We start from the raw sequence: 24,033 nt of genomic DNA on the forward strand, positions 1-24,033 counted from the left end.
TGCGGTAACCAGCAGAGAGCAGCATCTGCTCGTGTCCTGCTCCTCTCCCGGGTACCGGAGAGTTCGGTGCGGACGGGGCTGCCCTGCCCGGGGTTCCCTACCCTGCCCGGGGCTCTGCTCTGCCCCGGCCCTGCCCGCCCGCTCCTCCGTTGCTCCGGATTCTGGTGCGAAAGGGTTTTGAACAGGGTCTGAGCCTTCAGTCAGACTGAATGTATTGAAAGTTTGGTTTCATCCAGTTCATAGAATCATAGAATCATTTTGGTTATAAGAGACCTCTAAAGGTCATCTAGTTACCCCAACCACCCTGCAGTAAGCAAGGACATCACAGAATCACAGAATCAGCCGGGTTGGAAAGGACCTCTGAGATCATCAAGCTCAACCCTTGATCCACCCCCACCGTGGTTCCCAGCCCATGGCACTGAGTGCCACATTCAGTCTCATCCTAAAAACCTCCAGGGATAGAGAATCCACCCCCTCCATGGGCAGCCCATTCCAACGTCTGATCATTCTCTCTGTAAAGAATTTTTTCCTGATATCTGACCTAAGCCTCCCCTGGCAGAGCTTAAGACCATGCCCACTTGTCTTAGTGAGAGCAGGTCCCTCAGCTCAAAAAGCAGAGCAGAATTGAAGGGATACAGAGAAAGCACCAGAAGGCAGCCTACTTGGCTCTACTTGGAAAGCAAGTAAAAAAAACAAGGACATTGTTTTGAAAATATCAGGGCTGGAGAGCAGAGCCAATAGGCATCTATGGAAATCGTGAGAAGAGTGATGAAGAGGACTGAGAAATAGCTGTTCACTATTTCTAATAATTTAAGAACTAGAGAAAAGATGGGAACTTACCAGGTGGCAGCTTTAAAGTGAAAGGAGGAATGCTCAGACTAGCTGTGGAGCTTCTTGCCAAAAGATATTGGTACTAAAGGGTTGAATGGCTTCAAGATCATTCAGAAAAACTAATGAAAGAAGCCCCAAACCCTCAATCAAACACTGTGTGCTTCAGGAGACTGTGAGAACTAGGGAAGTGGGTCTGGAATGCTTCTACAGCCTGACAGACACAAACAGATTCATGTTCAACAGAGAACTCAGCTTCATCGGGACATCTCCCTGTAATGCTCCTGAGTCCAGCCTTTCTCTTATTCTCTTCTCAATTATTTCTCTTAAAGTGATCAGGAAAGAACTTTTTCTGGTGCAGACTTTCTTACTATACCTGAAAAGCAGGGAAAATAGGACAGCCAGAGCTCCACAATGTGAAACAAGCACCAAGCACCAATTGACACCAGCTTCCCTCCCCTAGAAGAATACTTGTTCTCCACCACTGTTAATGAAAATAAGGTGAAGAAAGAAAATTCAATTTAAAAGGGCATGCAGGGCTCTACCCTTCCAATCTCTGGCCTTGCAGAATGGAGCACACTCAGTCACTGAGCCAAGCCAGGGTTTGTTTCTGGAATTGGGGATTATTTTTTTCTTTCATCAGTCTTAGTTCTATAAAGAATGTATAAGCCAGTTTCTTATTTTGACCCAAGACACTTCCTTCAGTACAGATAATCAAGAAATTTAAACTCCATTGCAACACTGGGGTTATATTGACTCCAGTTAGCAGTGACAGCATTGCCTGATGGCTCCAGCTCGAACAGAGGTGCAGGCACAGACTTTGGAGCTGATTGAAACAGCAGCCACCTTTTCATTCTGGAGGTGATGAATGGCTTAGGTATGGCAGGCAGGAAAATAAAACCTGTCACTGGAAGACAGCTGAGGGCAGCATTTCCCTGTCATGTCAGGACATCTGTGTTCCTCTCAGAATGAATAGCTTTTCATCTCATGTTAGCTGTGAAGTGTCCAAGCTCTTCCCAGAAGTTCTTCATATGAAATTTGGTGCCCACATTGCTTGTGAGGTATGCAGAAAGTACAGGAAAAAAAAAAAGAGAGGTAGCTGTATTTCTGAGAACTCATTTATGTTAAAGAGTTTTTTTCTCCTTTTCTAAGGGTTTCTTTACCATTGCTTTTTGTTGTTTGTTTTTGTTTCATTTTGTTGGTTTGGTTGGGGGGGTTTAAAATAATTTTAAACAGTGAATGGCATATTTGCTGTTTCCCTGTTTTTTTTTAAAGGGAAGAATGACCTCAGTAGCCAATGGCCAACTGTGCTGATGAAATAAAATTATGACAGAATTGGGCAAAGTTTTTTTCTGTATTGATGCTGTTTCCCTTTTCTCAGCTCATGTCTTCCTTGTGTCATAACCAGGCCCAGGATGATATCTAACTGTTTGGAACAGCTGGAGAAGTCTCCAGCTGATACTGATGGTCCTGGAAGGTTTTTTTCTAAAGAGCATCTCTGGTGCTTGCACCTATCACCAGGGTATGCAGAGCATTTGTCAGATCTCCTGTTATTCCTGGGATGTTCACTCTGCCAGATGGGAGCCACAGCATTCCCACAGCCAGGTTTATTTGCAGAGGCTGCTGACTCAGGATGCAGCTCACATGCTCTATGACAATTCCTAACTGCATTCCCCTGCCCAACAAATGTTCTATTGCATCTTAGCTAAATACCTGGAGCTGATGAAAGGAAACAAAGCAAGGGTGGCTTATGGATCCACTTGGCTACAGCTGTGCCCTGTTTGCAGGCATTTCCCTTACCTCCAGGAGAACTGCTCTGCTGTTCTAGAGCTGAACACACCTGAAGAAGCAAAACATCCTGGCTGCTAATTGGGGTGTAATTCCCTTAAGAATAAACGTGCTTAGTGTCAGAGAAGATGAATCTTCCTAGATAAGAGTCATTGGGGGATCCTTATTCTGCAATATTGGGTACTTCTGCTCAAACACACTCAGGGCCAAATCCTGCTCATTCTTGGGTTAGTAGCAGACATAGAAAATAGCTCAGATCTTTCTCACCTGGAGGAAATAACTTGTTCTGTTGTAGAAAATACCAAGTGTGTAATATTAATTACGTTTCCCTATTAAGAGACTGGTCCCAAAAAGCTCTCATGGTATAAGTTAGACAAGATTAATCCGAGTCAGTGGAGCTTGTGGGTGTGGGTTTTTTGTTGGTTTCTTTTGGGCTTTTTTTTGTTTGTCTCTTTTTTTTTGTTGTTTGTTTTGTTTTCAGTAGAGTTGCTGAATGTCTTACTTATGGTTACTATGCAAGATTGTTCAAATGGTAGTGATACTATGAATTTTGGAGGAATAGGGACAACATCAGTAGAATATGCAAGGCCTTTCAGTAACTGGGTGGAGGAATTCTGATTTCATTTTATTGAAAGCAAAGCTGAAATTTAACACAGAAAGAGGGGAGAGATTCCTTCACTGTCAGTGCTCTCTTTTAGCAGATGCCTTGCTTTGTTGGTATCACTCAAGTTTATAAAAAAATGAACCTGAGTGTCCTGAAGTGATTACAGTCTCCTGCTGGTATTTTCTGAGATCTTTACAAACTCTTAGTCTGTTTTTGCTCTACAATACTGTGACTCTTCCCTTGATTTGATTTGGCCATGATGAGACGTATCTAAGGAGCTTTTAGTTTTTTGGGATTTGCATTTGAGTTTCCTTAGGATATATGATTTTCTGATATGGGGAAGATGTGACTCACCTCCTGGAGAGAACTGAAGCCTTGGAAGTGCTTTTCCCTGGGGACTCTGTAAAGGAGATGGGCTCTTGGGCTGGGAGTCTGCAGGTAAGTGAGAAATTTCAAAGTATTTCATTGCTCTTGCTGTGAATTAAATTGAATATACAATTTTGTGAAGAAAAATTCCTGACTTGCTTAGAATTTCATGAGCCACGAGGCCATCCAGGAGTGCTTGTTTATCTCGTCTAGGAACCCAGTCAGAGCTCTGCTGCATATTTAATTAGAGGGGAAGAAGGAAAGAATTTGAAGATAAGATTATGTTCTGCTCCTCATAACAGACCTCATGTAAAAAGTTTCCATGGAATGAAAACCAGAGCCTGATGGTAACCCATTTGATTTTGAGGACACCACACATGAAAACAGCTTTGCTGAAAAATACTTCCTTCAACAGAATGGTCCTATGAATTCTTTTGTGCACATGACTAAAAATTTTTTTGGTGTAATTTAATGAAAATTAACCACAAGATATTTATGCTGGAAGAATAATCTGTCTCATCCCTGTGGCTGTTGAAAGCCACAGGTGAAAAGAAAAGGTGAAAAGAGTCCAAGTTTCTCATTGCTGCAGTAAGCTGACAATAATCAGAATTAAGGTACTGCAAATGACATTTTAAGTCAGTGACAATTCAAAGAGTAATGGATTTTATATTGTGGCCTTTCAGCTCCAGTTCTGCAAAGGTTTTTGGATAAATTTAGAGAGGAGAGGGTGACTGAATGCCAGTCATTGCTGCAGTCAGCTGCAAGAGCAGAGTCTGAGAGGGTGGAAAGAATATGAAGGTCATGCAGAATGGGGATGGTGTCCTGTGAGGTTTTGTGTTTAGTTTTCCATCTTCAGTGCTGGCACCAGTATGCAGCAAATATAACAACTACATAGCACTCTTGCACAGAAAACAGCAGTGTCAAGAGTCTGCACCACTGCCACAACTTTGAACTATGCTCTCTCTTCTCTCTCTGAGCATTCCTTCTCCTTTATAACTCCATATCCTTCAGATCCATGTTTTTCCCTTGCTGTGAGGGTCAGAGGAAGCCTGGGGGACATCTGTATAGTTAGTCAGTGTGTGAGTTGTCATCTCTACTATCCAGGGCTTGCTGAAGAGCTGGGATCCTTCTCTCCTCCTGGGAGAAGGATGTGGGAGGAGGATAAGATGGTGCTTTCAGCCTGGTTTTGTTAATTCTGTATCTATGAGCAAGTTGTTATTGCCATACACTAATACATTCTGAAGTGGTTTGTTGTTTTTTTTCTTACAACAGACATTTTGCTCACAGCAGACCTCTTCCTCACACCCATCATCCCACAGGGAAATTGCAAAGAGGACACAAATCTCAGTAACTTTACCACCTTTCCCTTCTGCTTCCCTTCACATGCATGGATTTCTTCCTGTTTGTAGGCTTTGCTTTAAGCTGAAAGCTTAAACTACCATTTATTTTCTGTATGGGTTCCTAATCTGGAAATTAATCTAATTTGCTTTACCAACTTTCAAGCAAATTAAGCTAAATGCCTTGTGTCAGGATGCATTGTGGAGCTTTCATGAAAGAGAAAAGAAGTGTGTTTGTCATTGCTGTGAGTTCCTTCTTTCCTTAGTATAAATAACTTTGTGTTCTCAAAAAAATATAAAACATCTCTATAAATGGCAGAGTTTTTCCTTGGGTCAGGATCTGGGTAACTGGAGCTGCCTCAGTCTCACATCTTTCATCCTCTCAGTCCTTAAATTATTACCTCACCAAAATCCCAAGCCCTATTCCCTTACAGTTCCTCCCCTTGATCTTAGACGTGTTTTGATTATCTGAAATATTACATTTGATAGTATCACTAAATAGTTCTGATTTTTTTCCTTTTGGCAGCATCTTCTTCCTTTTCAAGTGTTTGTTTCCCCCTAATTATGAATCTTCTTTAGAACCATCTAAGGAGTCTAAATACCCCACTGCTCTAAATGAGACAAATATTTCCTGGCCCATCAGGGAGAACTTTGCGAAAATGCAGGAGAAAAGTTGAAGTGATAAAAGAGCACTGGGTTTTGTTCATTCTCTGGTTAGAACAGCTGATGTTATACAAAGCATTCAGTACTATCCAGACTTCATGGAGACTGAATTCAAAGAGAGCCAATGCTTTACAAGTACTGCTACATTTCAATGACAATTTTACTGACTGACAAATACTACTTCACCTCAGGTTTTTGATGTAATTTCCTAGTTAACTGAATTATATCTGAAATATATCCCAAAGATATTTCTTTGCCAGGAAATCTTGCAGTCTGAGTGCAATGCCCCATCTGCATTTATAAGCACAAACATTGGCTTTAGTTGCCTTCCACCAAACCACATTTATTCTGAGATAGGGAGAATGCTACTCCTCTTCCAAAAGTCTGTTTAACACAACTGATTTGCAAGATTATTTTTTTGGCTGAGAACAGCCTAACTGTGATAACTGGCAGTCACTAAGCCTATCTTTGGGCTGACCCATGTTAGTCCTACCATAGTAAGGACTGAGAAAATAATGTAAATGCCCATGGCTCTCTTTGGGATGGAAAGCCTGGAGCAGAGCCCGGGGTGAGTCTGAGCTGCCACAGCACTGATCTCTTAGCACCAAGCTTCAGGGTGTGTCATTTTGGTAAACACAGGTGATAAATATAATTATTTATCATGATGCAAGCTAAAGCTGTCAGCAGCCAGGGTAGAAATGCATGTTATTCCCTCCTTGCAAGATAAGGATGTTTCATGTTAATATATCCTACAAGCAGCCTTCTGGGCTCCTGCCAGACTCCCTGCATCTTCTCAGGACAGTGGGGAGGCAGTGGCTCAGGGTGGGATGCTGAGGGGGCTGCTGGGGAGCAGCCCTGAGCTATGGCAATGAGTGACCCTGCCAGTCCGGCAACCCCCTCAGAGCCATCAGTTATGAAGGGTTCTCAGGATGTGGGTTTCCTGGCAGATAATCCAGGTGGATAGAAAAGCTTTGGTTGCTGTCCTGTGCTGCAGCATCTAGGGGAAGGGTGTTTGCAGGAAAACTGGGCTTGTTTCCATCAAGAGGAGCTGGGCTCCCTTTCTTACTGTTCTCATGGTGACAGCATGTTAATGGCATGGTAAAATGGTTGGGTGTAATGAATCATCATTAGACTACAGTAATAATACAGCTTGCATGAAAACCACATATTTTAACAGATCTTGTCTCTCCATAAGCACTTTTGGAGGGTGATGCTGTTGAGGAGTTATTAGTGCTGATGGCAGGTTGCTTAATTCACTAGTTGGGCCATTTAAGAGCAAGACTATAGCAGGGTCAGGGCACGCTGCAGGCTTGGGTGATTCATCCCTGCATCCTTTCACCCCTTGATCAGAAAGGTTAGAAGAGATTTTTAGTTTAACACCTAGCTAAACTAAGGGGAAAAAAGTAAGCAAAATTACATAGCTGCAAATGTCACAAAGCATCTTACACCAGCTGCTGAGTCCTTTTGACCTTACAAGGTACATTTGTCACTCGCAGACTAAAAAAGTGTTATCCTGAATCTTCAGTCCTTTTGCCCCTTAGAGACAGCTTTTTTTCCCTCTTTATTTCTTTAAGCTTAGTTCATTGTTGTCTTGTAATTTTCAAGATGACCTGCTCCATAACCTTTCCTGGCACCGAGGTCAAACTGACAGGTCTGTAGTTCCCATAGAGGGATCATACCCTGCTGAAGGTGAATACAGAAAAGAAGCTAGATGGAGGGCTGAAGCAGAGAAGGGAGAGGAGACAGCTGCTGGGAAGCTAGAATGATTTGAAACAGATTTATTTTAACAGCAGGAGATAAATCATTTGCACATATGGCACATGTACCTGTCTTCATTTGAGGCTTTTTCACTGAAACCTTCAGGGCAAAGTGTTCACTGCTTAAAAACTGCTCCATACAAACTGTGAAACTCCTATGGAAAGTCCAACAGCTAATTCCTGTGGCCTTTAGTCTTTGGCACTAGGTCCTGCTGAAATATAGAAATCTGTTCTAAACTCTAAAGTGTGGGAAGGATGGGTGCTGGAAAACCCAGCTTTTCATGGTGCTGCAGCTGGTCAGTGTGGCTGTGGGGCCATCTCCTCACAGCCAGGAAGGATGGTGCCCTCCACCAGTGAGCATCCCATTCTGTGCAATGCTTCTGGGACAAAGTGTCCCAGGCCAGGGGGAAAAGGAATCTGAAATATGTTTTCAAACTCAGAGAGGTTAATTGTCTCAGAGACTCCTGCCAACACTGTCCCCTGTCCTCCCCAGCCTCTCACAGGATCCCATGGCCAGGAGAGAGGAAGGACATGAGCATAAAGAAGGGAAGATGAAGGAATGGGAGCAGAGTTTGATGAATGATTTGGGCCAAAAGGGGCTTTGGTTCAGAGGAGACAGTGGTGATGTGGAGTGGTAGCAAATGATGTGGTTTGGTTGCTGCAAGTCAGCCCAGGGAACCCATGCCCGGTGCAAGGGGCCTGTCCTGTCCTCTTGTCCTGTTGCACCTCACTGATATTTTATTTTTCATCTTCTGCTTCAAATCATCATCATGAAAGTTCTCTAGCACTTCTTTAGTTGTGATTTTAGTCAGGAGTGATTGTTAATACATGGTTTGCTAAAATTAGATTACTTTTAATCAAATAGTTCATTCATTCATAGTAAAACAGCTTTCCAATCTAAAACAAACACATTTCTTCACAGCTTCATTTAAAATGTTACCAAACTCTCTGGGATGATGTTTAATGGAAGGGAGAGATCCTAATGAAATGTTGAGAGTTACTTTTTCATGAAGTAATTAAACTTCAAGACAAGCCCCAGTTCACAGGAGATGGCAAATGCTGTAACCACGCTCAGTGTGCAGTGTCCTGAGCATCACTCCAAGGCTTGGCCTTTGCAAGGTTTACTACTCAAAGCAGTTGCACTTTTGCTTGAGAGGAGTCTGGGAGCTCCTGCTCACATCTCTGAGGTTTATTGTGTCAAAAATCATGTCCTCTTGTTGCTGGTCTGTCAACACATAAAGAAGCTGCTGGCCAGGATGTGCTGGTGCATTGGCAGGTCAGCAGTTCCTGGGCTCTGCTGCTCCATCTCCTATGCCTCTGGTCATTGGGCAGCTCTTTCCTTTTAATGCTTTTGAGGAGCACTTTTCTCCCTATTGCACACCCATTGAGCTCGTGGAGGGTGAGGGGGATGTTACATCTGTCACCTCTCACTGTGTTTTCAGTCCTTGTTTCCAACTCACAGCCCCGTGCAGTAGAATTCACCAAAAGTAATGTCTGCTCCCTGTAGTATTCCCCACAAAGTGCATCTCAGTGAAGTGAAAATAATAGTTCTGCCTTAGGGGAAGTGCAGAGTGAATAAGTTTCTGCTGAGAAGGCACTTTTGCCTGCACAGGTAATATGGGCTATTTCATTTTGCATGACCTGGTTTTCTTGGTTAGTGCAAGAAATCTCAAGAATTGCCTCAAAGTTAGTGGTCACTTGGGGAAAAACTAAAACATTTTCAGTCAGTCTCTTTGAATGTTTTTTCTTTTTAAATTCTTAAATAGCTTTCATTTGCTCTTTTCAAGAAGGCACATGTAACACTTAAAGAAACACATTTTTTTGCTTCTAAACAAATTCTCATCTGTGTTTTCAGCTTTCCTGACTTAGGGAGATGACCATAACCATGCGCAAAGTAAAGGAAAATTAATTGTGAATTGTTCCAGTCTCTGCTCTGTACTGAGAAAAAGAAATAGCTTCATTTTCTTAAACACCCTGGGTCTCTATTGAGCAGTGTACAAAGCTGCAGCATTACACATTGTCATTAGAAAAAGGAAAAATCAATTCCTCCTCCCTGAGCAACTGCTGATGCCTCTGAGCATGCAATGGTGGCTTGAATCTGTAAAGTGCCCTTCTCCCTCTTGCCACAAAGTTCTTTCCAGCAGTCTCATGCTTTCTCCAATGTTCAGCATCATTGCAGCAAGCAAGCACTGGCTGTTGCTGCTGGCCTATAGGTATCCGGGGTCCTCATGCCCATCCTGGCTTCCGAGCTGGCTTAAACACCACTTTCCTGTTTGGATTTGGCACAAAGTCATTCTAGCCCAGCAGGACAGGAAGTCCAATGTTCAATAATTGGAATGAATTCATGGATCATTCACTAATGCATTGAGGTAGCATTAAAACAATTTTCCATAGTAAAGTACTGGGATGATTGTTAGTGCTGTGCAGTTTATTGCAAAACTTCTGTGTCAGTCATGCAGAGTAGGTAGCAGTAGGTATGCTCCTGCAGGGCTCTCAAAGAACCAGATAATTTCATTTCTTTGTTCTGTAGAGGATCCAGACACAAACCTCAGGAATACTTTAGTTTAGCAGGCTCTGCACCTTGCCTGTGCATAAGACAGCTTGCTACAGAAAAATAGCAAGCTAGGATCTGACTTCCTCTGCAGCACTGTGTTGGTCACTGAGGGGACCCAAACCTTGAGCTTTTTGTGCAGGGATTGCTGTTGGGTGTATGAATGCTTGACACAGGGAGGAGGACAGTCTGAAATATGATTTCATAGGAAAGACTTGGACTCACTCATGGCTTAAGCAAGCTCTGCAGCATGAGCAGAGTTATCAGAAAATGCCTGTGAGACTGGGTTTCTCCCAGATGATGTTAGGGCCTGAGACATTTTCTAAGCAAAATGGAAACCAAAATAGCCCAGTGAATTAGTCAGATGCTAATTACAGTAATTCTTAATGCTTCATGTTTCTGTTTCCACAGAATGTACCAACACAAACACAGCTCAGGTGGTGCACCATGAATTTCACTGCTGTTGTACTAAACTCTTAGATCCCCAGTAGCTATTTCATAATTGTCTGAGCATTGTCCTGCAACAAATTTCTAACAGCAGGGCTACAATCTTTAGCAAGGACATCCATTAGGGCTGTAAAAATGTCATTGAAGCAATGCTGCTCCAGGGGGAATAAAACAATCTCCAGAATGGTTTCAGTCTGCACTAAGAGGCTGGAGTCAACCTTGAAAGGTAGGCAGTTAAATATCCCAGCATTTCACTGTTCTAAGCCCCATGAGAGGGCAATTTGACTTGACAAATAATAATGCAAAGCAAAAATGCAACTATCGGATGCTGTTCTCTCCCACTCATTTCCTTTTTTCTTCTCCCAAGAGCCATTGTGCAGGTGGCACAGGGGATGCTGTGAGCTGGGGACTGCTGGGCCCTGGCTGCTGTGGCATGAGCCTCTGCACAGGCAGGGGATGCTCTGTGCTTGCCAAGCTCTGCACAGTGAAACTGCAGAACTGAGCATGGAGTCCCCTGTGCAGCTCCTGTATCTAATGTGCCATTTGCCACGGCCTCTCTGTAGCCGATAATTTTTTGTGTTTAAGGACTTTTTTATCTACCTGACTCTTCTTGCCCTTATAGAATGCAGCAGGGAGGGGTTCTGAGTTCATTTCAGATGAAGTCTGGGTCGTGTGAGTGGGATTTTTTGGTGGACCTTGCTGTTAGTGGTGACTGGCTTAGGGCAAACTCACTCCCCTGTTCACCTGCACACACAGCCTTCTGGTGCCTCCCCCATCTCTTGTTACATTTAAAAATGCAAAACCACAGCCTGACATCTGTGGAAAGGTAAGCTTGGTGCAAGAACTACTTTAGAGATTCGGATTTTAATTGACTGGAGAACAGCTTTTAACCTAGGTTGAAACTAGAGGCAGATTTGCATACCAATTGATCTGAAAGCTCCACTACCTCCCACAGCAAGAACAAGAAAATGGTTTTCTGCTCAGTTTTTAAGTGCTTCTAACAATGGAGCAATTCAGTGTTTAAGTACAATTTTCAGGCAACAGCCTGCTGCAGATTTAACTCCCTCCTGGCATCCTCACTTCTCAAGTTCGGCTCTGAGGTCTAAGCAGATTTTACTAAAAACTTTATCCTCTCCTTGGCTTACTATTCACTCAGTTACTTGTTTAAAACTTAGTTTCAGAATACTCTGGTTTAATTTTGTTTTTCTTCTTGTGACAGATTCAACTTCATGCACAGGGGCAAAATATCTTTTATTAATGTCTTCAGCTGCAATGAGCTAAAACTCCAATCTGTTAGCTTTAGCCACAGGAAGAGTCATGACACTGTGCTCAAGTTTTGTATTAAAAAACGTTGAAAACCTGCAGGTCAAGATGTCAGTGAAAAGCCTGTGAAAGTCAGAACACACAAAACATTGTTTATTAATGTTATGATTCAGTCAAAATGTGAAAGGTGCCAAGTGACAAGGAGATAGTGGGACCTGAGTTTCTCTCCAGTCAGGCTTTGCAGTCCCTGGCTGCCTATTTTTTTCTCCCTTTTCACCTTTCCAAGTCAGAAGCTCAGAATCCAGCCAAATGATTGTTTATCTACCTGCACCACAGATCTCTGCCCGTGGGAGCTGCTCTGGCCCATGAATTCCTCACCCACGTCCAAAAGCCCTGCTCTCCAAATGTGCTGCATGCCCTCCCCCTCTTGGACATGTATCAGGTTTTTGAGCTTGCAAATGCTCAGGCAATGGGTACAGCTTTTGGATTGTTCTGTTGGGGTGGTTTTTTAAATAATTGCTCTGTTTGCAGGTAGTTTGGAGCTCCCCGTGGCTTCCAGTTAAATCAAGGGAGGTGTGAGCTGTTGGTGTGGGTAATCCTTCTTTCAGTCCAGGGTATCTCTGCTGCTGGTGTCAGGACACCAGTGTGGGCCCATGAGACAAGGAGGAAGTTTGGAAATGGATAGGGGTGTCCTTCTTAATGTCAGGGTGAGGCTTCTTGTGGTCTCCCCTGTAGGACTGGTGAGAGGTAAGGCCAGCAGAATGCAACTGTACTCCTGACAGAAGCCATTTCTGAAGTACTTGCTAATTTTAATAGCTTTCAGTTAATGCGAGCAGATGAGACTAAGCCAAGAAGGGCAGCCCAAAATGTGAGGCTTGCTGTTTTCCTAGGGAAAGGAGCCTTGTGCCAGGCCCCAGCAGGCAGCTGAGGTGCTCCAAACCAGCAGTACTCTGCCAAATGGGATGCTGTGGGGCCATGCTGGCTGGCAAAAAAAACCTTATCTGGGTGAAAAGGAAACCAGCTCTCATTGTGTGCCAGCCACACAGACCTGCTGCTGCTCCTGGGCTGGCTCAGGTGGCTGTCCCAGAGCCTGGCAGGTTGCCTTTGGCCACTCACTTTCTTACACCCCACAGAGGTTTGTGGTTGTTTAAAATTCTCTGTGGTGGAGCTGAATAAACCCAGTTGTCCTGAACCTCCTATCCCCTATCTGGACAGAGCTTAGAGATAAGTTAGGTCTGGACAGATCCTGCTCCTGGACCTTCCAGCCTTCAAAAAACACTCCTATACTGCCTGGCAGGATCAAAAGACTGTGTCTGAATTTCTCCATCAGGTGGAATGTTTCCATTTCTGGAATCTGAAGTTTGGCCAGTACAGTACCCTCCAAAAAGCATAACTGAATAGTGAATATTATTAAAAATAGCATCGCACAGGGTCACAGTGCTGAGAGCTGAAAAAAACATTAGGGCACACACAAAGTTAGTGACACTGTGGTTTTTTTTGTTTCCTGCTTTGGTTGGCAAAGCTTGTTGCAAGTGGTGTGTTTAAACAGATATTGCAGGATGGCAATAACCAGTTCTAAGTCATTATACAGATGCTGACTGACACAGTCTCATACCAACAGCTGAGTTTGCCATATGAAGGGGCAGAGTTGGGCTGTGTGTCCAGGTGCCACTCAGCTCTGAAGCGCCTGGTCCATTAGCTATCAAAATGGGAGCTTTTGGTGAATCAGGAGATGGAAAAGAGCAAGTCCTCCCCTTTTCTTTCCTCCTGCCATAGCCCCAGGGTTTCTGCCTGTGTTTTTAAAACCATGCAAGCAGCCTGGCTACAAGGTGAGAGCCATGCTGACAGGGCCAGCAAGAACTCAGTGGTGTAAAAAGGTGGGCATCACCAAGATGGTCTGACCAGGATGGCCTCAGTTGCTAATGTTGGTCATCAAGTGTTAACTAGGTCATAAAAATGTCAGTGAGTTGGCTGTAATGAGTCTCCTAATGAGCTACAATTTCAGGTCCTTCTCCAGTGACCCTGCTGTGAGAAGGAATGTTTCACAAAGGCTGCATTTATGAAAATGTTTTGGGATAGGAATAATTTTGTTCTGAGTGTTGGCAATGGCTGTGAAATGGTTCAGTTTTTTCGGGGTTGCTTTGGTCAAACATTTTCCTGTCATTTGGCACAAAAAGATGGTGTGCAGGATGGCTTAGGTTACACACAATTACAATGGAATTCTTAGAGCTAGAAAGCAGTAGGATAATAGCCAGATATATGTCCATAGCTCTTTCTTAGCACTTTCCTCCTGGATTTATAAATCAGAACATTTCCTTTTGAGCATTTACAGTTTAAAAAAAACCAACACAATAGTTTTCCCTTGCTCTGGAAAGCTATGCTGAGATTTTTGCAACCTGGCTTAAAACTCTAAGTAACCAAGAAGGCCAACTTAAAATGATAGACACAGCTTTTCCTAGGCAGAAAACTGTGTGGGAATGTTTATGGAAGTCAAAGTCAAGAAGGTCCTTATTTCTGGAGGTATTGCACATAAATAAATATTTTCTGTGAACTGGCCCTTCCCAAGGAATTACCTCTCCTGCATTCCCACAGGGAGTATTATGTGGTGGAGGTGACCAGGGGCACTTTCTGTGTGTGTTTGCACTGCTTGTTGGTTCAGCTGAGATTTCCTTATCCTCCATGTGAGGCAGAGGCTCAGTAGCTGATCAGCAACCTGGGTTTTGCTGCAGCGTTGCAGAACAACTGCCTGTAACATTGGCCCAGTTCCTGCTCCCACCACAGCAAACAGATTTCATGCTGCCAGAAGGAAAGGAGAAGTCAGAATTTCATACACTGAAACATCTCTCATCATGTCTCTAGTTGCATGGGAGAAGAGCCTGGTCCCCACCTGACTACAACCTCCTACAACCTTCAGGGAGTTGTAGATGGTGATAAGGTCCCCCCTGAGTCTCCTCCAGGCTAAACACCCCCAGGTCCCACATCCTCTCCTTATAAGACTTTCCCTCTTGGTCCTTCACAGCCTCGTTGCTCTCCTCTGGACCCACTCCAGCACCTCAATATTTTTCTTGAAGTGAGGGGCCCAGACCTGTGCACAGTACTCAAGGTGTGGCCTCACCTGTGCTGAGTACAGGGGGAGAATTACATCCCTAGTTCTACTGAGTCCTGATACAAGCCAGGATGCCACTGACCTTTTGGGCCACCTGGGCACACTGCCTTGCAGTGACAGACTGTGCAGAGTGGCTGAAATGAGCTCCAGGTGGAGCATAAGGTACAACCTATCCTGGAGGAAAGGTAGAAAAAAAAATTTTTGGCTCATTAAATTCAATAGCTTTTGTTCTTGTGGCTGTCCAGGTTTAGAGCATGTATAGATTTTTGAGTGATGGCAAATTAAATTCCCCAAAAAATCCATTCTTCAGAATGGTTTATATAAAATATCTTTTGACAGGAGTGCAATTTCTTCTATTATTTAATTCTGCCTTTCTGTCCTTTGGAGCTAAATGATCAGCCAGATTATGTGCTGTGCTTCGTTACTTCAGAACGTTGCAGCAATGAGCTGGAATAATGAGTGCAAATCTTCATTCAGATGATAGCCAAGATTCTCAGAGCTTCATAAGATTTATCAATGAAAAGTACTGAAACATTCTTATATAAGAAGTGTATATTTTCTAGGGTGGTTCTGGAAATTACAGCAAAATCAGCTGAGATGAGATGATGGGCATAAAAAAAGAATACAAAGCCTGAAGGTGAAACATGTGTTTCCCACTAATGCTGTCTGAACCACGTTTATTTTAGCTGCCCTTTCTGCCTGTCAGTATTTTACAGTTCTTTTTTCCAACTCTTTATATAAAACCAGTCAGATTTGGCTTCATGTAGGAGAAAGAGAGAGATCTATCCACTGGCAGTGGAAATAGAAATAACTGACATCACAGCAGCAAAATGTAGAGAATGAAATCAACTTCACAAGCTTTAAGATCCTTTCTGGAGGGGAGAAACTGTAGTACCCATCAAACTGTTCTCATCTCCCCTAGCTTCTTAACATTAGGTTTCAAGCACCATGTAATCCACAAGAATGGGAACAACATCCATTTTAAATCTGTAAGGCTGCCAGGCTGCTTTTGTTCACATGACCTATTGTGGAAGGAAAGGTTCAGTTTTGCCTTATCTCCTGCACCTTCTCTGAGCAAAAATTTTGGAATAATATTTTAAAAGATATATTTTATCTGTGCAGCAATGAATTTAAATATATCTTTAAATTAATTTTTAAAGTTGTCTTTCATGGTAGATTTCATAGACAAGCATGACCTGTCTTTGTTTCCCTTCTTCAGACAAAATGACACTAAGAAACTTGTGGCTTCATCCTGAGATATCTTGTGACATTTCTGTTCTTTTAATGACCATTTTGGATATAATTATATCCCTTCTTGCATTAGTTCTGCTTTTACCAATCAATCAAAAATTAGCAGTTTGGCCTTGTATCCAGTGTGACTCCTAACTCCCTGGTCTATAATTCCCACAAAGTATTTTATTAACTACTGAGGTATTCTTGATAATGTTGTCCTAAGTCTGGTTAAGTATCCTCAAAGCTATTTATCAAGCCTTGCTGTATTTGCAGTATTAATGTTCCCTTAATGTTGCTTTCCAATCATAAACCTTATTTTAAATATTAGCCCACAACACTGAATATGCATTTTGATCAGACTAACACTGATCTCCCAGGCATTAATATGAATGAACAGGATTAGCATGGGGAAATCTGCAATTCCTGTAAGAGCTGGGAGTCTGAACCAGACTAATTGTAAAATTTTACCTTGGCTTGTTCATCCTTAAAGGCTTTTTTCCCAGGTCATAACCAAGCATATAAACTCAGCCAAAGGCCAAGAGCACAGAATGTATTTGAGAATCTAAAACTGTATAAGTTGGAGATGTGATAATTAGCAAGCTAATTAGCTAATTATGCTGAATTTCCTGCATGGCATATTTTGCTTCTCCTCTTTGAGACATCCTCCTCTAAAACTCTGAGCATCCACACTCTCCTTGCCCAGGCAACTTAATTATAAAGTGTCTGGTGAGCCAAGCTCTCTCTTTAGGTCATGAAAATGAGGAAACAGCTTTGTCGTGGTATCATCCATCAAGGATTAATGCAATGTCCATGACAGTTTGGAAATGGAACAGGCTTCACTAGTGGAGCTGTATAAGCATCACTGCAGTTCCCACTGCCCTGGCACTGATTTATCAGAGGTTTCTCTGGAACTTGGGCCATAACACACATGGAGCTGGAAAATGGGAGAAGACAACAGAGTTTGCTACCCAGAACTCTCCTTCTTCTGATGACTGCCTTCTCCCTCTGAGCAGATGTTAACTTTTGTATCAATTATCTATCAAAGCACTGTATGTTGTTACCACCCACAAGTATTCCCTATCATGAAACAACAGAGATGCAATTGCCAGTTGAAATTAGTGAGACTGCCTTGATAGATAGAAGAAAATATAAATTTAAAATAATAGGAAGAATATCTCTCTTTTTGGCATCTTGTTTACTGTGCCAGGGACAATGGATACTCAGGACATTGATTTTCTTGACATACCTTTTAGACTGTGCTGTCAGAAAGCTCACATTTCCCTTGGGGTCTGAAGCAGGTGTGGAAACACAGAGGTGGCAGCCAGGTCTGCCAGGAGGAGGGCTGGCTCTGCAGCTCCCTGCCCAGGTGACTTTGACCTTTTATTTGTTGTTTTTAAATAGTTTTAAGTTGTTTTAAGATATTTCTTGTCTGCAGGGCTGGGTCTTATTCTTATGCTGAGGACGTGCTCAGGAGGAGGGTTGAGCCTCCATTCCTGTGAGGGAGAAGACTGCAGGGAATTTAAAACTATTTTCAGGGAAAGTGTGTATGTATCTCCTGTAGAAGACAGGCTTGGCAAGGAGCTACATGTGCCTTAAACTAATATGTTAGGATTTCACTACAGCTGTGTCATTTTGAATTTCCACATGTTTCTGTGGAACCATTCATATAAATACATATATAAGAACAGATTCAACTCCCGCTGGTGCTGCTGAGAGCTTAAGCCATGAGAAAATCAAATTTTCAGACAGAAACAGAACAAGAACAAGAAAAATCAGATACTGTGGTGTCTGTCTTTGCTCTCCCAAGAACTGAGAAAACTCTTTCCTCCAGAAATAGCCCCAGCTCCTATTTGGGAGTCTCCTGCCTATGCAGAGCCAGCAAAAAAAAAAAAAAAAAAAAAAAAAGAAAAAAAGAGAAAAAAGGTGTCTCTCACTGATTTTCTCAGTTGCAGAAGGTAATGCAGATTTCCTTTCCTGCTCTTGGGAAGTGTTTGCTGCTGGAGGTGGTTGCTGTTTCCAAACCCTCTTGCTTGCTTCACCAGGAGAAGGCAAAAAGAAGGCCTTGTAGAGGAGGTGAATGCTGAACGTGGGACATCTTGGCTCTTTCTTCTTTTCTGTCCATCTGTGCCAGCATATTTGGGTTTGCAGCAGATCTTATAAGTTCCAAAACTGCAGGGGAGTGGACAAATGCTGTCATTTCTTAGCAAGGCCTCTCTGAGTGCAAGTGCAAATACTTATAGGCACCACTGAAGTGCTGGAGGCACCGGGTGTTCATGATGCTGACCTCCTCCCATGGATTTTTTTAATTTTATGATATTGCAGCACTCAGTGAAACCCCAGGCTCCCCACAACACAGCATCCCTGCACCTGGGGTAGGAGCAGCCTTTGTGTTGGAAGGTTGCCTGGCAACCAAGGGAACCTGGTCCTCTTTTCTTTTGAATGTTAATACAGTTTTACAATCAAAGAGAAGATGTTGGGAATCACAAAATGTGAGGCATTAATGGGTTATTTTGCTGGATTTGTTTGCTTGCTAGAGTGATGGGCTCAGTCTGGAGGCACAATTATATTTTGTCCAATTTCTTTCATGCTAAGTCAGGTTTAAGCCCTGGGTTTCTTTGGCATTTAGGGACTGGAAACCTCTAGCACTGGGTGAGTTAGCAGGTGGTTTGGTGCTAACACCCCTGGTGTGTCTTGGTGATGAGAAGTCAGAGACCTGTAAAGATCTGGTGGGATTGGTAGTGAGGGGCCAAGAACTGAACACAGGACTCAAGGTGCAGCCTCACAGTCACTCAACATTGATTTTGCTCGTAAGTAGCTTGTTTCTTTCTGGAGATTTTTAGAGATGCATTTTAGAGGTATGAATTTACTGCCTTTCGATCTGTATAAATTGCAAATCTCTGCTGGGAGAGTTTGCTGGTAAAGCAGTAGCAGAAAACTGCCTCTGATAGCAGAAGACAAAGATGGATGGTGAGTGGATGATGTAAAGCACAGGAAGCAACAAAGACATTCTCATATTCCTCAACTACTAATAAGTTAATAGAGCCAATGCCCTGTGAGGATTGCACATGATTTCAGCACATGAGCTCAGAAGGCATTAATCACTGAGATTTTCTCCATGTCAGTGATGTGTATCATGGGAAGAATCACAGCACCATTAATCAGCCATCATTCTGCAGGAACTCAGAGCCTGGCTATTTGAGAGGATGGATTTTTTTTTTTTTCTCTGTCTTCAAAAGTGCAATGAAACTACTTGAAGGTCTGTAGGAGACAGTTCTCCTGCTGAGTAGCAGCTACTTATGCTCTGAGAAGCTGCTCAGAAATAGTCTTAAGTAACTAACAAAAATAACCTCCCCAGTTACTCTCTCATGAAGACATTTCTGGAGGATTTCACTAATCTCTCATGGCAGACTCTGAACATAACATGCTTATTAAGACAGGAAAACTGTCCTGTTTCAAATAATGTCCATTTCATTTCTGAATATAAAAATCTAAACCTGTTGAGAGATAAGGAATGTGTGGTGATTATGCAGTGAATTGCTTTGCTACTGGAAAAAATTTTTTGTTAGGTTTGCAGACAGGTAATATTTGTTTAGCTCCTTTGATCTGCAGATGTTGAGTTCTCTTGGAGTGGGAATAACCATTGCTAGTTGCTTTAGAATTTCAAAATGTGTTTGATCTGGAAAGGTATTAGAGATAAGTTTTCTGAGTTTCAAAGGGTATAGATAATAAATCACACGCAGTAGGAGACACCACTGTCCTCTGAAAGATTAGACAGAACTATCTTAATATCATCAGGGCATTTTTAAAAAAGGCATTGAAATGTATTTGTTCTGTCACTTATGAGGAATACTAGATTAGGCTTGTTTGATTTAATTGTTTCACTGCTGTGGGAGCTCATTTATCTGGTTATGGTATTGACCATTTTCTCATTGTATTGAATTTTAATAGTCCCAAGATTAATTATATGTGCATAAAGAGCAGCTGCAGGAGACATGAACCTTTTGTTCTGGATCTTTTTTGGTATTGTTTTTCGAAGAAAGAGATGAGAGAGAACTGAATGCAATCAAAATGCAGTCATGCTCTTGATTAACACATAATAAGTAAAAATCTGAAAGTTATGTACGGAATATCTGCACTCGATATATCGGACTCTGATCTGACTAGAGAGAAAGACAATGTTTGGGTTTTGCTCTATTATTTATGAGCATGATTTATATTTTAATAACAAAAGCTGTCTTTTTCACTAGTACAATAAATAATTTAAAAACCAGCCAAACCAGGAAGGTAAGTTGGTTTCATAGCTATTACACTGACATCAAAAGGGAGCTTGGTCTCCACTTGCAGCTATTTTGCAGCAAGCTTTGCTGTAGCTCTTCTAATGCACACCCAGTGCAATGGTTCATAGAGAAATGCAGAGGGAAAAGGGCTTTTTTCCTGGGATCAGGACCTTTTCTTTAGATCAGAGCTTCAGACTAGGTGTATGCTTTTGACAAGCACAGATGGAGAAGGGCTGAGGCAGACACAGGAATGCTGACCTGGGGTGGCAGTGGCTGGGGATGTGCAGGAGGAGGTGAAGGAGGCCATTAGCTCTTTAGCAAAGGGCTAAAATGTCTAGCCTGCCTTTTTCACAAAAAATACTGATTTTTCAGTCTTATTTAGCAGTTAGAATTATGAAAACAAATCTCCCAGGATATAGCTGGTGGGAAAAGTCACGAGGCTTTTAATGAAGATTTTTTCCAAAATGTCCTCCTGTTTTCATCAAAACTTTATTGCCAATGAACATTTGAAAATACCTATTTTCACACCAAGAGAAAATGATATCTAGCATTGTCATTGTTATTAGTTGTGAACACTCTATTTGCCAAATATAAGGAACAAGATAGGGATCTGAAAGGGATATTTATATTTCTTGTAATATTAAAATGAGAAGTAGATTGGATTTATTTAATACTCAATATCAATATGATATTATATTATCTTCAATACCATAAATCTCTATCATACATGAAGTATTACTTTGCAGAAGAAAATAATGGTATCTACTTACTCCCTTTCACCATTCTTATATCTAATAAATATGCAAAAGTAAGTTTCAGTAAGGAAAGTATTACACGTGTATTAATAAATGTCTTTTCTGTGAGTAACTCAGTGTAAAACACTATCTTCTTTCATTCATCTTGTAGATTTGCAAACAAGAAAGGAAATATCACCATACCTCACACGAGAGATTCCCTTGGGGAGATCTGCCCTTTTCCAGCAGGGATCTGGGGTGGCCAGGAGCAAGGGTTTGGACTCAGAAAAACTGCACCAGTTTGATTCTGCTCTGGTACTGATGACACTTTGGTTCCAAGCCTTTTCTTTACCCCAATGTGCTGAAGCACAACACAGAGGTCTTGTCCTACTTATGCTGAGTGTCTGATAATTAGAAATGAACTGTGGTTGCAGCTACTTCTTGGTGGGCTCATAAAAAAATCCTTTTATCTCTGCACTGCCTTTTTATACAGAGATCCTCTGGCACCCCATCTGCTCAGAGCTTGTGGACATCTGCAAGTTACCTCTCTGTGACAAGGATACCTGAGAGCTGAGCATCTTTAGCATCTGGAACCAGCTGAAACATTTCAAAGCCAACTCCTGGTACAAATGCAAAAGGGATTCTGGCACAAAATGAGTGTGTGCTATGAAATGATATACAGGAACATACTTGAAACTGTTTACCTTCTGCTAAGCTTATTGTTACTGAATTAATTCTGGAAGCGTGATAATTTCATTCTGCTAAAACTAATTCATGACTGAGATGTGCGTCTAGAGCTTCAGATCATCTGAAAACACTTACTTTTCTTAATCTATCACCTGCTTTCCAAAAATCTTAAATTGTAATTTTTCTACTGTGCAATCAAAAACCAATTATTGAAGAGACTCTCACCCAAAAGTTCCCTCTTCCCTCTTGTGATGTGCATGTTAGAAATTGAATTTTCAGTTAAATGTGCTTGTGGATTCACTGGTGCCAATTCTGTTCCAGATCTGATCCTACTTTCACAGCTGTAAAGGATGAGAAAATCCTCTGAATATTTACTACAAATTATCTGATCATCTGTCATGCAGTCTCCTGTCAGGAAAACCAGAATGTAGTAACAGTTGGGTGGATTTAAAGGTTGTTAAGTAGCCTCTTCCTTTAATCACTGTGCTCCTTTTAGGAGAGAGCCATGTAATACAGGAGCGAGGCTGAGGTGAGGGTGCCCTGATTATAAGGCCACTGTTACACTTCCCTTTCACCCAGCAGAGAGAACAGATAATTTGAGTTCTGTGATCAGTTGCTGTTGGTGGCTGACCTAATTTCTGAGTGCAGCAATCTGCCTGAGCAGCAATCCCATCTCTTCGATAAGGGCAGGAGTAGAAGTGGTGAGTTGATGAGTGGCCTCTGCCAAGAAGGTCAGCAAGTTCTTATGGGGAAATGTTTGATAAATGCTATTAAAAGTAAAAGCCTTCTGCCTACTGCATATTGACAGATTCTAAAATGAAATTATTTTCTCTCAAGCTTGAAGGTCATCCCTTATACGTGTCTTGGCACTAAACTCAGGATCACTTCATATTAAATGCCAACAGTGGAAATGAAAAATTAAAAATGTTCATCTGCTGCAACTACAAAAACAAACAAATCAATAAAGGAAGCATATTTAATGAGACTCACAAATGACAGAATGCTACTCAGGACATATCCACACCAATGGCTGAGTAAGACTTTACTCTGTGCATGTCCATATCGAGCAGCTGATAGAGAAGAAAATTGAACCTCACTGACACCCTTTAGCTATTTAAAATAATTGTTTCCAGCTCGTTGCAAGGGAAAACAAAGTGGATGTAAAATTAGAAATCTCCCTTAGTGGAAAGTCAGTCTATAAGCTTGTATTTTTTTTTTATTTTTATATCCTCAATGCCATCTGGCAGTTACTCTAACCCCCAAAAGTAAGACTGCTGTTGGTAGGACAGCTCTAGAACAGCTTCAACAGCCTCCCAGCCTCTTGTGCCCCTGCAATGGCTTTTCTAGCAAGAAGCATTTGGAGCTGCAGCATGGGGTATTCATGGGTGAGCTCACCTTCCTTTCAAATGAGATTGGTGACATGGAAAGCCCTTATCAAGGGTGATAATGCATTCTGGAAGATGGATGGAGAAATGCTTCCTATGCAGGAGGCACATTCCCCGCCCCCCCCAAGGACAAAGATGAAAGTAGCTCTTGTAGGATGCTAATTATGGGCATGAGATGGAAATTCCTACCTTGAATTCAGATCCATGTGCCATTCAGCATCTGGTAAACCCGGGAGGGCTGGAGCTTCCTGTCAGATGCTGAGTGCTGCCAGGATGGAGTTTTGGCTATAATACAGCTGTGTGTCTGATTAATCTCTCTCAGGACCTGGGAGCTTCCAAGGCCTTCTGAAGCCTTCTGGTGGGGCTGTCTGCATCCAAGCCCAAGTGTCACTTGTGGAGGGGTGGAGGTGCCAATGGCTACAAACTGTGCTTCTGCACCAAAGCCACACGACCACCAAAGGACGTGAGTACAGGCCTTGGGGACAGATCCTGGCTTCAGGTTACAGGGTTGGCTGCTGGATGAGATATTGCATTTGAAAAAGTGTAAATCAGTGCAGAAGCAAAGGAGACTGTGGGAAAAGGTCATTAAAAATTAGTGAAGCAATGAGACCTGTTTTCTTCTGTGGCACTAAAAAGCCTGGTGCACACACGGACTCACTTGTGGAGGTTTGGGGGGGGCTGGCATCAGGACCCAAGGCTTGCAAGATACTCCAGGGTCCATCACTGGAGACACTACTTTTGAATGAAAATAGCTTTAAGTGCACTAAAAATACTCAGCTCTTATTATGAGGCTTTTTGATAAATGATCTTCTTCCATTCAATGATGTCTCAGCAACACAAGTTGGTGTCCAGCAGCTGTAAGTATCTGTGTTTGAGCTCTTTGATTTACCAAAATTTACCCTCCTCTTACAGGCAAAACTTGCAAAACGTTTCTTTAAAGCAAAGAATCTCAGTGTTTGGGTGTTTAAATACATTTACAACTACCTTCACTCATATATAACAGGTTT

General features: G+C 42.2%; 2 long non-coding RNA genes across 2 annotated transcripts; one reads left to right on the top strand and one right to left on the bottom strand.

Annotated features, from left to right (window-relative positions):
* Positions 1-826: 826 nt before the first annotated feature.
* On the bottom strand, positions 827-17,228 carry LOC139802786 (uncharacterized). The gene is made up of 3 exons (XR_011728782.1): positions 17,190-17,228; positions 3,575-3,652; positions 827-1,204 (listed from the first exon to the last, which is right to left on the bottom strand). It is a non-coding gene; the product is annotated as an uncharacterized lncRNA (long non-coding RNA).
* A 1,450-nt stretch (positions 17,229-18,678) lies between these two features.
* Positions 18,679-21,721, top strand: LOC139802462 (uncharacterized). Its single transcript, XR_011728632.1, has 2 exons — positions 18,679-18,750; positions 21,448-21,721. It is a non-coding gene; the product is annotated as an uncharacterized lncRNA (long non-coding RNA).
* The last annotated feature ends 2,312 nt before the right edge of the window (positions 21,722-24,033 follow it).

The sequence above is a fragment of the Heliangelus exortis genome, chromosome 14, assembly GCF_036169615.1.
Source record: "Heliangelus exortis chromosome 14, bHelExo1.hap1, whole genome shotgun sequence".
NCBI classification, from domain to species: domain Eukaryota; kingdom Metazoa; phylum Chordata; class Aves; order Apodiformes; family Trochilidae; genus Heliangelus; species Heliangelus exortis.